The sequence below is a fragment of the Orcinus orca genome, chromosome 9 (assembly GCF_937001465.1).
Source record: "Orcinus orca chromosome 9, mOrcOrc1.1, whole genome shotgun sequence".
In the NCBI taxonomy this organism is placed as follows: domain Eukaryota; kingdom Metazoa; phylum Chordata; class Mammalia; order Artiodactyla; family Delphinidae; genus Orcinus; species Orcinus orca.
Genome location: NC_064567.1, coordinates 40,013,707 through 40,030,067, shown reverse-complemented (window position 1 = coordinate 40,030,067; position 16,361 = coordinate 40,013,707). Strand labels below are relative to the sequence as shown.

General features: G+C 36.7%; 1 protein-coding gene and 1 long non-coding RNA gene across 3 annotated transcripts in view; one reads left to right on the top strand and one right to left on the bottom strand.

The window, feature by feature from the left end:
- LOC101281825 (probable G-protein coupled receptor 141) overlaps nt 1-16,361 on the top strand; it is a 186,816-nt gene that overhangs the window by 111,757 nt on the left and 58,698 nt on the right. Inside the window, exon 3 of the mRNA XM_033428269.2 lies at nt 11,605-11,729. The gene's annotated coding sequence lies outside the window, so the exon portion shown is untranslated. The remainder of the gene's footprint in view (nt 1-11,604; nt 11,730-16,361) is intronic.
- LOC125965492 (uncharacterized) overlaps nt 1-16,361 on the bottom strand; it is a 105,427-nt gene that overhangs the window by 35,190 nt on the left and 53,876 nt on the right. The gene's annotated exons all lie outside the window — the stretch shown is intronic.

Below are 16,361 nucleotides of genomic sequence, written 5' to 3'. Positions count from 1 at the left end.
GGAACACGGGTTTGAGCCCTGGTCCAGGAAGATCCCGTATGCTGCGGAGTAACTAAGCCCGTGCGCCACAACTACTGAGCCTGCACTCTAGAACCCACGAGCCACAACTGCTGAAGCTGGTGCACCTAGAGCCTGTGCTCCGCAACAAGAGAAGCCACCGCAATGAGAAGACTGTGCACCACAACGAAGAGTAGTCCCTACTCACTGCAACTAGAGAAAGCCCATGCGCAGCAATGAAGACCCAATGAAGCCAAAAATTAAAAAAAAAAAATGATATATGCTTCCTGAAGATGCTTATTCAAACTAGGACACAGAGTGGTGAATAACAATGTGTTACAAAAGATAATGAGTGCATCAGTATAGATAAAACTCAACTCAAATTAAACTTTGTTGTGAGCCTGTCCAATGGAGAACCTAAAACCTGCTGGGGCCACTATTGTGACATTGGCCCTGTTACAGGATGTACCCACAGATATTCCAGTCTATTGTCACCATAGCTACAGGAGGTTTAATTCTCTGTATATCTACATGATTGTGATGCAGCATCAGCTGGTTAGAGACAAGCCTCTGCCACTGAAGAGCTGTGTCCTGGGCTGCAGTCAGAGACATGACATGATGAGCATTATTTTTTACAAGTCTCACTAGAGGTGGCAAACAGCCATCCTTGCAGCATTACCACATCAGGATAAAGGCTGACCAGGACCAAGATATATCATTTAGATTTATATTTTCAAAAAGGTGAAATATTTAATAAATAGAAAAGAAATATACTTTTCTATAGTTATCCTAGGGCCACTCTTTTTTTTTTTTTGCGGTACGCGGGCTGCTTATGGCCTCTCCCGTTGCAGAGCAAAGGTCCAGACGCGCAGGCTCAGCAGCCATGGCTCACAGGCCTAACCGCTCCGCGGCATGTGGGATCTTCCCGGATCGGGGCACGAACCCGTGTCCGTTGCATCGGCAGGTGGACTCTCAACCACTGCACCACCAGGGAAGCCCCGGGCCACTCTTATTTAAAGCAAAGTTTTTGAGGAGAGTGATGTGGACATAGTGGTGGCAAGAGTCATTCCCTTTTTCTCTTCTTTTTGATTCACAACTAACCAGACATCCATAACCCATCAAAAGTGCCTCTGCACAGTACACCAGGACACCCGGGAAAGCCACCTTTCCACCTGTGAGAAGTAGATAGGAAGTGGATAGGACCTCAGAGGAAGATGTGGATCCACACCCACTAGCCTGCCCACCCCCACTTGCTACCAAAAGGAAGAAGGTAATCTGGAGAGTGCAAAACTGGGCACTCATGGGAGACAGAGAAATTGTAGAGGTGCAGCCCACCTGATGGGAGAACTCAGCAAGCCATCAGAACAGGATGGAGATGAGTTTGGAGGCAGAGGAAAAGGAGGAACAGGCCAGGGGAGCCTCACAACCCAGACCGACACTGCCACTTGCTGGGATTGTGGTGGTGGCAGGGGCGACCTCTCTGGCAGAGGAGGTGGAAAGTGAAAGTGTGTAGCACGGAGAGTCTGTTCAGTAAAACAAACCAAAACCCTGTGTTATAGCACCATCTTCTGGAAAGCAAAAGAAAAGTTTCCAATTGCTAGATTGTTGAACTGTCAGAATCAAAGTAAACAAAGCCTTCCTTCTGTAAATAAGAAAGGTATCTGATATTTCACATGCAACAGAAGAGGCACATTTCATCAACCACCATGAAAAATCATGTTAATACGGTATCACGAAAAGAAAATGGCAATTCTCCAGTGGTAAAATTCAAATGCATGAAGTATTGCAACTTAAACTGATAAAAGTTCAAAATAGCTGTTGTGAAGAAATTCAACAAGCTACAGGAAAACTCGGAAAGACAAGTTAATGAACTCAGGAATAAAATTAATAAACAGAGGGAGTACTTTACCAAAGAGATTGGAATTATTAAAAAGAACCAAACAGAAATTCTGGAGCTGAAGAACTCAATGAATGAGATGAAGAATGCATTAGAAAGCATCAGTTGATCTAACGCAAGAGAGAATAAGTGACCCAGAGAAATTTAAAAATGATTCAGGTGGAAGAGAAGAGAGAATTAAGATTTTTAAAAAGTGAAGAAATCCTGTGAGAGCTATCAGTCTCTATTGGGAAAGCCGATATAAGAGTAATGTATCACTATGGCTAATAATACTATGTATTATTATAATACTATGCATACTATATATAATACTATATTATAATACTATAATACTATAATACTATGTATATATTATAATACTATGTATTACTAGTACTAGAATACTAGTATCACTATGGTTAATAATACTGTATTGCATATTTGGAAGTGTCTAAGAGTAAATCTTTAAAGACCTCATCACAAGGGAAAAATGTATCTATTTAAGGGGACAGATGTTCACTAGACTTATTGTGGTAACCATTTTTCAGTATATATAAATAACAAATCATTATGTTGTATATCTGCCACTAATATAACAATTAGTTATATGTCATCTATACCACAGTAAAAATTTTTAATAAAAATAAATAAAATTAGGAATGACGACATTAGATGAACTTGATTCATAGTTGTGTCCACATCATAAAAACACCACATTTAACTAGCTATTTAATTGTCTGAGATGGCGTGTAAGAGAAATATATGTATTTTTTAATACTATCATAGCTTGTCAAAACCTTGTGGTCCTATCCTGACTGCTATCCCTACTGGGAGATAAATTCAAACTAATTTAGTGATGACAATTTAGTGGTCCAGATGACTATCTTTCTAGTATTGAAGAACTGAAGGAGCAACTGTAGATATCTACTGATTTTATTTGCTTTGGGCAATACTGTTCCTAGAAAAGCAGAAGCAGGGGTTCTTTGTATGCTCTACCTCCTGTGTTGGCCATGGAGAAAGAACTGTGAATAAGTGAAAAGGTAGCTTTCACATCTTTCATTCAGAGTGTCATGCACCTATAGGACACTTTTGGAGGTGGCATTAAAAAATACATATAATAGACATAATAATAGCACTATTCTACAGTTACCTGAGGACTATATAAGATAATGTGAAGAAAATACTTATTGAAGGCATAAATATCCAATGGATGCTAGCTAACAGGGTTACTAATCATTATTAATCATTAATGCAACTCTGACTAGCATGATACCAAGTAATAACAATATTGCTGTCCTGGGTATATACCCAAAGAAAATGAAAACAGCAACTCAAAAAGATATATTCATCCCGTTGTTCATACAAGCATTATTTACAATAGCCAAAATATGGAAACAACCTAAGTGTCCATCAGCAGATGAATGGATAAAGAAGACGTGGTTTATATATACAATGGACTATTACTCAGTCATAAAAAAGAATGAAAATTTGCCATTTGCAACAATGCAGATGGACCTGGAGGATATTATACTTAGTGAAATAAGTCAGACAGACAAAGACAAATACTGTATGATATCACCTATATGTGGACTACAAAAAATAAAAGAAATGAGTGAATATAACAAAAAAGATTAACAGATATAGAGAACAAACCAGTGGGCAGAGGGAAGGGGAAGGGGAAAGGTAGAGGGTTAAGAGATGCAAACTACTATGTATAAAATAAATAATCTACTAGGGTATATTGTACAGCCAATATTTTATAATAACTACAAATGGAGTATAATTTATAAAAATTTTGAATCACTATATTGTACAACTAAAACTAATATAATAGTGAAAATCAACTGTAACTTAATAAACAAAATAACAGTATTACTGTTAACAATAATCTTGGGAAAGTTATCAAAATATTTCTGAGTTTTTCTCCATCTGTAAAATGAGACTAATGATTCCTACTCCCTACAATTGCTGAGGGGATAATATAATTATTGATTAGTTTTAATTGAGATATAATTGACATATATTAGTTTCAGGTATACCACATAATGATTTGATATTTGTGTATATTGCGAAATGATCACCATAATAACTCTAGTTAACATCCAACCCTGCACATAGTTACAAGTTTTTTTTTTCTTGAGAAGAGAACTTTTAAGATTTACTCTCAGCAACTTTCAAATATACAATACAGTATTAACTATTTCCACCATGATGAACATTACATCCCCAGGGTTTATTTATTTTATATAAAATTCTTAGTATCTACTTGGCACATACTAAGCAACCATCCATCCATCCATCAACCCATCCACTCACTAAGCAATCATTTATTGAATGTATACAATGTGTTTTGTGCTGTTTGCTAAGTTTTGGTCAATTGGATGTAGATAAATCACAGTCCCTAATTTCAGGGATCTCATCTTCTGTTGAACTGTACATGACATATGGACATTGGATTAAACAAATGAGTTTATTATGGTAGAGAAATTAAGCTTTTGGTAAACAAGTTGGGGATGATAGCAAATGAGAGAGAGAGTGTGAATGGGAAGACTTGTACTCCCAGGTGAAGGAATTCAAAGACAAAGAGACACTCTCTAGCAGAGTGCTGGCCCATGTGACGAGGCCCATGAGTGATGTTGCACAAGCAGATGACAGGGTCCCCAGCAAAGGCAGGAATCAAACTAACATGCAGCTTCTGGAGCTATGCCGTTAAGTACAATGCCTGGTACAATAAGTATTCATTGAATAAATTAATAAATTTATCGTTCAAGAAAAAAATGTACTCTGGAGACACAGTGACCAAAATAGAGAACTGAGACAAAAATGTTAAGTAAACAGAAAACCTGGGGAGATTTTTTTTCAATGAGAATGAAACTTTGGGGGCTGCTAAAGGAAAGGTCTATTGCAATTGTCTCTTAAACTTCTCTGGCAAGAGCTGCCCATTCTCAAGTAAAGGCTCTCAACCTCTCACTTGAGGAGTGAGTGTTAGGTAACCAAGGAAACCATCATTGATGAGTTCCAGGGTAGGGCTCAATCAGGTAGGGAGGCTTCCTGGAACTGAAAAAGCCAAATCTACCTTAAGCTACAAAGGGCAAGCACAGATCCACTAAGGGGAAGACAAAGCCGAACAGTTGGGAGCTGGGTGTACATAGAAATGGATGATGAGGCAAAAAGTTAAGGTTAAGATCAAGAGAAAAAGCCCAAGACTATTTCTGAAAATGGGGTGGGGATGTGTGAAGCTCAGATTAGGTGCTGGCCTGGCTTAGCCTAGAATAAAGGTTTCTGGTGATCCAGTTACTAGATCTATTTGGGGTATGTGTGTGTGTGAAATTTATTGGTGAATAAATACATTGAAAACTGAAAGTCTTCCCCAATGTTCTAAGATTTCCTGCCTAAGTCAAAATACCATTAGATTTCTTATCTATTTATAGGAGGGCAGTCTCCTACAGTGCAAGGGTTGATGCTCTGCTTCTAGAAAACCAAGTTCTGTTTTAAAAATGGCACCATGAAGCTTGTTTCCTAGGAATTACATAGACCTCAAATCTAGTCCCTTGCTGAGAGGAAGTATAGATTTGAGGTACATTTATGTTTCCTCATATAATTAATTCATTTGTCACCCTAGCAACTGCCCTGAAATGCCTTACAATATCCTGACATGCATATAAATAGAACTCCTCATACTATGAGAAGCCAGGTGAGTGTTATTAGTTATTCCAACAATAGAAGTTTTATGGTGTAGACTTCAGGGTGGGAGCCACAGTTTGAATATAAAGGCATCATCATCATCATCACTGTCATCCTCACTATGGTTGTTCTCATCATCATTACCTTCCTGTATAACAGTACTTCTTTACAGGTGGCAACTTTTCTTTAATAACTAAATATAGTGTCTGAATGCATTAAATAGTAAAAACTTTGGGCCTTTGCACTCATGGGGATGTTTGATAGTCTGTTTCAGAACATTCTGTATGTGGAGTTGGCAATTCATGGAATAATTTACAGGGAAAATGCTGCTTTAGACAAAGTTCATGCACATCATAAAACAAATTAAAGCAAAATTCTCCAGCAGAGGCCTAGGCAATTAGCCTATTGTCTTAATTAGCAAAATGAGGCTCAGAGAGTCTATGTGGTTTTTCTGAGGATACTCAGTTAACCAGGTGAAAGGGAGGAACTTGAACGCAGATGATTTCCAAATCCTTGTGTTCTACTGTGAGTACAGAGTCCACATGCTAATTCACGTGGCTGGAAAGTTAAATTGTGACAGGGATATCTTGGACATGTTACCAGAATGAAGATGAACAATATTCATTAGACATAGGTTATGTGGTTTTCATCCAGGTATTCAGCAAGGTGGCTGCTGGCCATATTGACATTCTGGAATCCTAGGCTGTATGATATCTGGAGAATGGCTCTAGCTGAAGGACACACACGAATGGACTGTTGCCCAACTGGAAGCTTTCAGGTGGCTGGGAGAGGCCTTGAGCTTCAGTTATGGTCTATTGGACACCTTGAATGGCGACGTGGTGATCAGACTTAGGATCCAAAAAGTTATGGAAAAGCCTGGAGCAAAGTAAAGTTTAGCAAAGATCAATGCAAAGGTCTTCTCTTGGGTCTAAACCACAGGATGGTGGAAAATGTGCTTGTGGGAAGCTCTTAAAGAAAGCACCATATAACAAAGAGACATCATTTCACAGGTCAGAGTACACTGAAGGCATTAGGTGCCATTCTGGATAAACTGTGAAGAAGGAGGAAGTTAACTAAACTGAAGGGTATTGAAAGCAGAGTGGCCAGGAGGATGGAGGAGCTCAAAGCCACACCACACATGTATTGTTTTAACAGAACAAAGCTCCAGGCATGGAGAAGAGAAGACTGGACAAGTCAAGTATTATCAGCACTTACAGTGCTGTCGTATAGAAAAGGGATTAAGTTTTTCTCTGTGGTAGAGGGGGAATTGAACATGTGGGTAGATGGTATAGTGAGACATTTCAGCTTGTAAGTAATGAATAGCTTTAAACATCAGAGCTGTCAATGAACAGGTAGAGACTGGATGATTACGTGGAAGGTGTTTCTAGTATCAGTGCCTATCTTCAAACACTGAGATTCTGTCTTCATAGATCCCTCTCCTGCTCTTTAAATATTTGACATTTTATCATCACCAGCCTCATTTTTATATGGGGTGCCAATATTGGAAATCATTCTTTTTATGTGATTAAGATGATTCTGAAGATCTGCAGCAGAGTTCAACCAAAGTGTACTTTGCACATTGATTTAATAGGTAAGAGTTGGAAGTTCACAAATGCCACATGCAAATTTTCTCTTAATGAGCTCTAAATATGGATTTGGAGCGAATTGTTCTGGCACTATTTCAGTGGGGATGAAGCACTGACCAAACATATTTCAAAGTGAGGAAGAGGATGTATTAGCATCATATCCCGGAAAATGAGCAAGAGCATGCAAGGAATTTGGAAGAGGAGGACACTCCATCTCAAGCCTCAAGGAAGAAAGAGACTGTTGGCTGAATCCTTATGTGGAAATAATAGAACTGTGAAAATAATTAGTGTTAAATCAAGTATAGCACCGAATTTCCAGTGAGGGTCATTTTTTCAAATAAACTTTTACTGTTTCAGTATAATGTACAGACAGAAAAGTGCACCAATTATAGTAGTACAACCACAGAATTACCGGGAGCAACCACCCAGACCAGGAGATAGCACAGAAGTCCCCCTTCTTTCAGTTACTCCTCTCATTTATCCCAGAGGTAACAACTACCTGATTTATAATATCATATCCGTTTTGCCAGTATTTAAATTTTGTATGAACATAATCACACAGCGACTTCTCTTGTGTCTGGCTTCTTTTTACTAATACATTGTTTGCAAAACTCATCTATGGTTTTTCATGTAGCAGTACTTTATTCATGTTCATGGTAAGAGCAATTCTATACATACCACTTTTTTCTGATAATACGTTTTATTTTTGATTGACATCTGGAAGATTTTAGACTTGGGCTGTTATACCTACTGCTGTCTCAAACATTCTTGTAACTTTTTTGGAACACATACATACGCATTATTTGTTGGGTGTGTATCTAGAAATGCAATCGCCAGTTCATGAGATATGTGTATACTCAGCTTTAGAAGTAAAGCTTTAGTTGTGCCATGTTTCCACTCCTTCTAGTAGTATATGAATATTCTATTCACTCCACACCCTCTGCAACACTTGGTGGTGTGTTTATTGACATATATATACTAACATGTATAAAATAGATAACTAGCAAGAACCTGCTGTATAAAAAAAAATTAAAAAAATTTCAGCTATCTGGTGTGTAGTGATATTCCATTGCAGTTTTTATTTGCATTTCCCAAATCACTAATAAGAATGACCAACATTTTGTGGGTTTATTGGGAAATTTTTTGCAAATTGTCTGTTAATGTATTTTGTGTATACTAACTTTATTGTATTATCTGTCTTTTTCTTATTGATATATATTTGATATGAGTCCTTTGTCAGTTATATGAACTACAAAAATCTGGAATTTTTATGTATAAAATCAGGGCTCTTGCAAATAAAGATAGTTTCATTTCTACTTTTCCAATACTTATACCTTCTATTGATTGTCTTGCCTCAACACACTGGGTTAAGATAGATCCTAGATTAGAATGCAATGTTGAATAGTATTCTAATAGTCAGAAGTCATCCTTTACGTATACCTGATATCAAAAGAAAAGCTTTCAATATTTTCCATTGAAGCATGATGTTTGCTATAAAATGTTGTAAACATCCTTCTATTCTTAGTTTGTAGGTTTTCTTTTCTAAAATCACAGATAGATGCTGAATTTTATTGAGTGATCTTTCTGCCTCTGTTTGAGATGATTATGATTCTTCTCCTCTATTCTGTTGATGTGGTGAATTGCATTCATCGATTTTCACATGTTACACCAGCTTGCCCTCCTGGAATAATTGTATTATCGTTTTTATATATCACTGGATTTGCTTTGCTATCATTTTGTAAGAGTTTTGTATCTATATAAATAAGAGAGTGGGCTCCCTTAGGTCCTTTAATGTAATGTTCTTACCAGTATTTGCTACCAAAGTTACAATGACCTCAAAATATGACTTGGGAAATTTTTCCTCTTTCTCTGTCTCTGGAATAGTATATGTAAGATTGATTTTTATTTCTAAATGTTTGGAGGAATTCACTAGTAAAACTGCCAGGCTTGGAAATTTGTTTTCAAAGGATGTTAGTTACAGATCCAATTTCTTTACTACATATTAAACTATTTGTATTTTATATTTCTTCTTGTGGTATTTTGGCAGTTTTGGAAAATTATGGCTTTTAAAACCATCTAATTGTTTCATTGAAATTATTACTCTAAAGCTGTTATGATATCCTCTTGTTTTCATTTTCTTAACTGTGGGATCTGTACTGAAATCCCTCCTTTGAATAAAATCATTCTTAATATTCGTGTTTTGTGCCCTCTTTCTTTTTTTCTTGACCTGTCTTTCAGAGATTTATCAAATTTTAAAACCAACTTTTTTTAAAAAAACAACTTTTATATTGATTTTCTCCAGTGCATGTTTGTTTAATATTTTATTGACTTTTGCTTTTATTTTTATTATTTGTTTCTATTTGTTCTCCCTAGGTTTTTCTTTTAACTTATGGACATGGATGCTTGGAGAATTTATTTTCAGCTTCACTCCTAATATAAGCATTTAAGTATGGTGTTAATTGTGTTCTGAAAGATTTGACAAGTTGAAGTTTCATTATCATTCAAAGAAAAAGTTTCCTAATTTTCATTTGTATTCATTTTTTTTAGCCTTTGAATTATTTAAAAGTACTTATATCAAGAACTTTTCTAACATAAGAAAGTTTTAATATTATCTTTTTTGTTATTGATTTCTAGCCTAACTACTATTGTCAGAAAATATACTGTGTATAATTTTAGTTTTTAGATCTCTGTTGAGATTTCCTTTATACCCATCACTTAGTTAACTGGCTTTGACATTTGATGTGAATTTTGCTCTTGCTGGATATAGGGTATGTATATTAGGTCAAATTTATTGATGGCATTGTTAAAAATCTACTATATCCATATGGAATTTTTATCTGCTTGGTCTATCAGTTACTAAGAGACATCTGTTAAAAATCTTCCTATGATAATGGATTTGTCCATTTTCCTTTTAATTGTGTCATCATTTTGCTTTATATATTTTGAAACTACATTATTAAGTGCAAGAAATTTAGAATTGTAATATTTTAGAAAGATTGTGGCATTTATCATAATGAAATTCCCATTGTTTATTGCCAATAATGCTACCCTTTTCTGCTTGATTTCTCTGCTTCTCAGTGGCCAGTTATAAACAGGAGCACCTTGAGTAAAAAAGAGTCAAAAATCAGGTTCACTTTTTGTACTTCTCTTCTCCCGGGGATTTGGTTTCTTCAGGTTCTCACTGCCTGGCCAGCTTTCTAAAGCCAATAGAATTTATATGCTATCCAATTTTTTTAGTTCTTCTCAGAGGGTGGGTTTGTCTATAACAGTCTTCTCTACCATTACTAAGAATTGAAATTCCTCCAGCATGAGTTATTTTGAAGCATATAACATTTTTATTCCTATAACACAAATGGTGCACACCTGCCGAAATTGAAGACTTTCCAGATGTAGAATACTTCCCTTGCAACTGAAAAAACAAAATCAGGTGCATTTATAACATTATGTTTGAAATGAGAAATGTGAACAATGAGTAACAAGAGCTGCAAAATGTTTGCCTAGAATATTAGTATTCCAGCATTGCAAAGGAGACCACAAATCATCTGAAGTTACCAAAATCATAATTCTAATTTGGGCCTTTAAAGTAGAGAGAACTCAGGGACGGTACAAGTTTGATGCTCCCGTAATTTTTTTTAAATAAAGAAATGTCAAATTAGAGTTTAAAAATTCGAGTGGTGTTTAAAATGTTGATATTTAATAAATTAGCCATCTAAAGTCACAGATTTCTATATGTTATTAGGCGATTTACAAGATAATTACAATATTGATAAAATGTTAATTTATAGTGTTGCATAAAATGGCAGGCAAGTTAGAGCAGTTTGAGGAACTTAGTTTTCTTTCAACATTTGCAGTATATCTTTATGACTGTGTGCAGAACTTCTTTTGAAGATAATGTTCATGGTCTAAAAAACGAGGCTGTGGACTAACATACTCCCCTCCTCTGGCACTATAATAGACTCTGGTTCAAATATCCTCTTTCTTAACTCTAATTAAATGAGCTGATGTTAGTGTCATGTTTTAGGCAATATTATATATCAATGACAGAGCTAATCGCCAAAATACATTATAAGAGTAGGAGTCCTAGGTCCCCAATGGGGTATAGAACAACTCCGTAAATTTTCTGAAAGGAAATTATATATATATATATTCTTCCACCCTAAACACAGCACACAGTTCAGCACACATTTTGATAATATCACTGCCTTTTCCCCCCATTCTCTACAAAATTCAGTTTGAATAATTTTTTTAAAATGGATTCTCATAGTAGTCCTAAAACCTTAAAAAAGAATTTCTTGACAGTTGGCCTTCCTATAATTTTGCAACTTGGACTGTTCATCTTTAAGAGCTTGGTTTTTCAGTGTTAGTGTGTTTGAAATGGTCTTGAGGTTTTGTGGTTGCTGTTGATTCTTTGCAGAACTTAACTTAAAACACTAGCTTCCTTTTGTTTGGTGAACCGGCCAGGCCCTGTGAGTGCATGCAGACCGTGGAAGTGCCCAAGCAGCCTTGTCATTAAAAAAGAATCAGATTTGGAATTCAGACAGATGGCCTAACTCTGCACATTTCCCTGAGAAATCTGGCTTTTTCAGGTAAGTGCAAAAGACTTAGGCTGGGGGGCATGTGAATAGAGGTTATGCATAAAGAGAGCATGCCAGACTTACCAACGTAGTCCTAGTTCAGAATCTCCAGACAGTCTTACTGTGAAAAACAAGCTTATGGGACGAAGTGAGAGAGTGGCATGGACATATATACACTACCAAACGTAAAATAGATAGCTAGGGGGAAGCAGCCACATAGCACAGGGAGATCGGCTCTATGCTTTGTGTCCAACTAGAGGGGTGGGATAGGGAGGGTGGGAGGGAGACGCAAGAGGGAGGAGATGTGGGGATATATGTATACATATAGCTGACTCACTTTGTTATACAGCAGAAACTAACACACCATTGTAAAGCAATTATACTCCCATAAAGATGTTAAAAAATATATTGAAAAAAAACCCAAGCTTATCTACTCTGACCACAGCTCCTCCTTTATAGAAACAATTGTTTTGTTCTTCCTGTGTAGTACACACTACTCTGAGTTTGACACCTAATTTTTATTAGTGGTTAAATATGGACAAAAATGTTTTCAAAATCGATTAGAAAATAAAAAAAAGGACTGTGGCTAAAAACCTCATAGAAGTCTTTAGGGGATCTGGTATTGCTTTCACATATTATTCATATGTTTATCTTTTTTTTTTTTTTTGCGGTACGTGGGCCTCTCACTGTTGTGGCCTCTCTCGTTGCGGAGCACAGGCTCCGGACGCGCAGGCTCAGCGGCCATGGCTCACGGGCCCAGCCGCTCCGTGGCATATGGGATCCTCCCGGACCGGGACACGAACCCGTGTCCCCCGCATCGGCAGGCAGACTCTCAACCACTGCGCCACCAGGGAAGCCCCATATGTTTATCTTTTAAGTAGTTTTATTATTTTTTATTATGAAACTCTTTAAATCTATTATTGCTAATATTGTCATATATAGTTTGAAACCATTTTGGCAGCCCTAATCGATAGAAGAAAACGATCAATAGCAATCAGGTACTTTGAAATTTCTAAAAGAATATATTCAAGATAGCATGTGTGATTTTGTGATAATGGTTATCATAATTCTTTGCATTCCATTATTACAGTATGACATGACAGGAGGAATCTGAAAATAGCTTTAAAAATCACTTAATTAGAAGTTAACAACAGCATCTGTTCAAATATTTTCCTTAAGTAAGTTCCTTCCATACCATTATTTCCTTTCACAAGAAGTATTGCATTTCAAACATGTGGAATGGAAAATAATGCAAAGTTTAAAAAAGTAGTCAGTAATGCGCAGCCTGAGTTTCACAGCTTAGTCTTGCTTCCTTAACAAATTTGTAGTATGATTTTGGATAGGTCATTTAGTTCTCTGGATTTCAACTTCCTGCAAAAATGTCCAATTATTTATCTAAGAAATTGTTTATCAAGTACTCCAGATTTACAACTCCTTGTTTTCTTTTTTATTGGGTTTAAATCAATCAGTCAACAGTTTAATTGATCAATAGGAGTAATGAGAGACCAATGGATGAGAAATCAGGAGGTATGAATTCTAGTCCTCTGTTTTCTAGTAATGACCGAGTGATTTAGAAGATATTTTCTGACCATTCTAGGGCAAGGATTGGCAAATTTTTTCTATAAGGCCTAGATAGTGAATAGTTTAGGTTCTGCAAGCCAAAAGGCAAAGTTGAAGATAATATACAGGCTCTTACATAACTGTTTAAAATGTAACTATTTGAAAATGTAAACGCCATTCTTAGCTCAGGCTGTACAAGAAGAAGAAATGAAGAAGGCTGGATTTGGCCTCAGGGCCATAATTTTCCAATCCCGGTTCTTGGCAATGATTTTTAACAGTTATAAAATGGAAGATATAGACTAGATTATGTGACCCCAAAGGAGTTTATGGATGATACTTAAGGTAATCCACCAATCCCCTAACATTGTATACAAAAATCTAAGTGTTTGTAAATATGTGCTTTTTTAATGGGAAAAAAGTTCCAAAGATTTCATTAGATTTTCAAAGTGCTCTAAAACCCAGTTAAGATTAAGGACCACAGGACTAGCTGATTCCTAAAAATTCCAAATCTAAAATTCAAGGGAATGCTTATTGGGTGTCTACCATGTCTAAGCCTCTGTGCTGGCACCATAAGAGATGTTAGCATATTATGACTAAAATAACACATCAAAAATATTTTAAAGAATATTTTAATATGCACACATCAGTGATATCCTTCCAAGTAATAACCCTGAGAAAAATTCTGTAATTGGTCAAACATTTCTGAAAATATTGCTTTGCAAAATGTCTTCAAATCTATTATGAGTTATGTAAAAATATTCATCAAATATTTTAATTGTCCTATCTTGTTTTTGATGACAATGGCATTATTCATGACAATCATAATCAAACTTAATCTAAACAGAGTCTCTTTCCTAAAAATATGATTTCCTTAAAGGCAGGAACTATGCTTTTTTTTAATCTTTGTATTCTAGAATGGTGTCTGTCACTGAGTACTCAACATCTCTGGAATGAATATATGAATGAATGAAAAGATAAAGACACTGTCATTAAGATTATGTACAATAAATACCAAAGGCTTTGAACCCCAAGTGCTCTAAAAACAGTAGTTACTAAGTCCAAAGATTGCTTTTCTTTTCAACTTTGGACGTAACTGGGATTTCAAAATACTTGGTCAACTAAAGATTATAGTTCCTGGAGATTAAGCCATTTTTTAAAAAGAGCGAAGTCTGTTGAATTTAATTCACATGTTACAGATTTTCCAGTAACTTAGCCTCTGGGATCGAGGGACTGGAGAATGAAGTTTTGTTAATGAATAGCAGCATTCTCAGCATCAGGTAGAAGTTGTACCAGCTGAGCATTACACATAAATGGAAGGTTTTCCTGGGCAATCCAAAAGTCAGATCTAATAGAGTTTAGGATATCACTCTGCTCCCTGATAAAGAAGTTCAGCCTGACCTCCAGTGCATGGTTAATTGACGATGCCAAAATCTGAGCACTGTTGGCTGGGGAGTCCCCACAGCTACAGGGGGTGGGAAATGACTTGAGATCCAAACATACCTCTCTTCTCTCTCTAGGAATAATTTCATTTTCTGAAAGAGAAATTCAATCTACAATAGCTGGTTTATGGTTCATTCAATTCTTTAGGGAAGTTTAAATCCTAAGATTGAAAAAAATTTAAGAAATGTTTAAAGAAAAGACTACAGAGCTTTGTATCATCTGGTGCTATGCCTGAACATCCTTATTCTAAAGGGTGCGTCCTACTTCCTCCCCTCCCTTCACTCTCCCTCTGCCTCAGAAACTGTGAGGGAAATAGCAACTTGCTGTTCACTTTGGGGTATAATTATAGAGTGTGCCTGTGCAGTATCTGTGCATTAAGTGATATCATTTGTTCAATTATCAATATTTGGAGGTTTTGCATATCACTGGATCTCCTTAGAGATTAAGACTAGTCAGACAGAGTCCCAAAACCAGAAGCTTCATACATGGAATCTCAAATATATAGGTCATTTCTGTTCTTGGTCCAAGGTCTCGCTTAAGTGATGATGAGGAGCTCAGTCCCCTCCCGAAGATTTCTGGAGACCTGGCTCACACGTTCTACAAATCCACGACAGGGGGTGCCCCTCAGTCTAACTGCTGCCCTCAGGTCTATCTGAATATCATCTCTCCACCTCTCTGGTCCACTTTATTCCAACAGGTGGACAAGGTCCCTTCAGTTTCCTCTCAAACACAACTAACTTGAACCTGTGACACGCCTTTTTGGGGCAAACTCTTTCTTAGAGGACAAGATAATCAATATTTTAGGTTTTGAGGGCCATACAATATCTGTTGCAACTACTTAGTTCTCCAGTTGTAGTATGAAAACAGCCAGAGATGACACATAAATAAATAGGCATTGCTGTGATCAGATAAAAACTTTACAAAAACATGTGGCTGGCCCATGGGCTATAGTTTTCTGGCCCATGAATTATATGAAGGCTTGATAACAAGCTTAAGAAATTACAATGTTTTAGACAGAAATGAAAAACTCAAAGTTAGAGATCATCTGCTAGAGGCATCAGCACTTCTTCCCAGCAGCCATTCTCATTAGCCCTGGTGTGAGGCCATGCTGCTGCGGCCTACTTATCATCCTGGGCAGAGGTCTTCTCCCCTCCTTATCTTTACATCCACAAATTCAAGTCTCTTCCTTCCTACATTAATCCCCAGTTAGAGGGTGTCAAAAATAAGTTCATATCATAATTATCTCTGAAGAGCAAGACCCATTGAACAGAACTGTGGCCCACCTAGGTCTGAAGCATCTTCAGTACTCAGAGTGTCACTTACGTTCCATTTGCACAGCTAAAGCCTCACCAAAATTATGCTTTCTTGACTAAATGGAGAGTCCACCCTAAAAAACTCTTTTCCTGTTTCTTCTTACAATTTTGGTAAAGTATACATAACAGAAAATTTACCATTTTAACCATTTTTACGTGTACAGTTCATTGGCATTAAGTACATTCACATTATTGTGCAACCATCGCCACTATCCACCTCCAGAACTTTTTCATCATCCTGAACTGAAACTCTGTACCTCTTAAACAATAACTCCCCATTCCCCCTACCCCAGCCTCTGGTAACAACCATTTTACTTTATGTCTCTTTGAG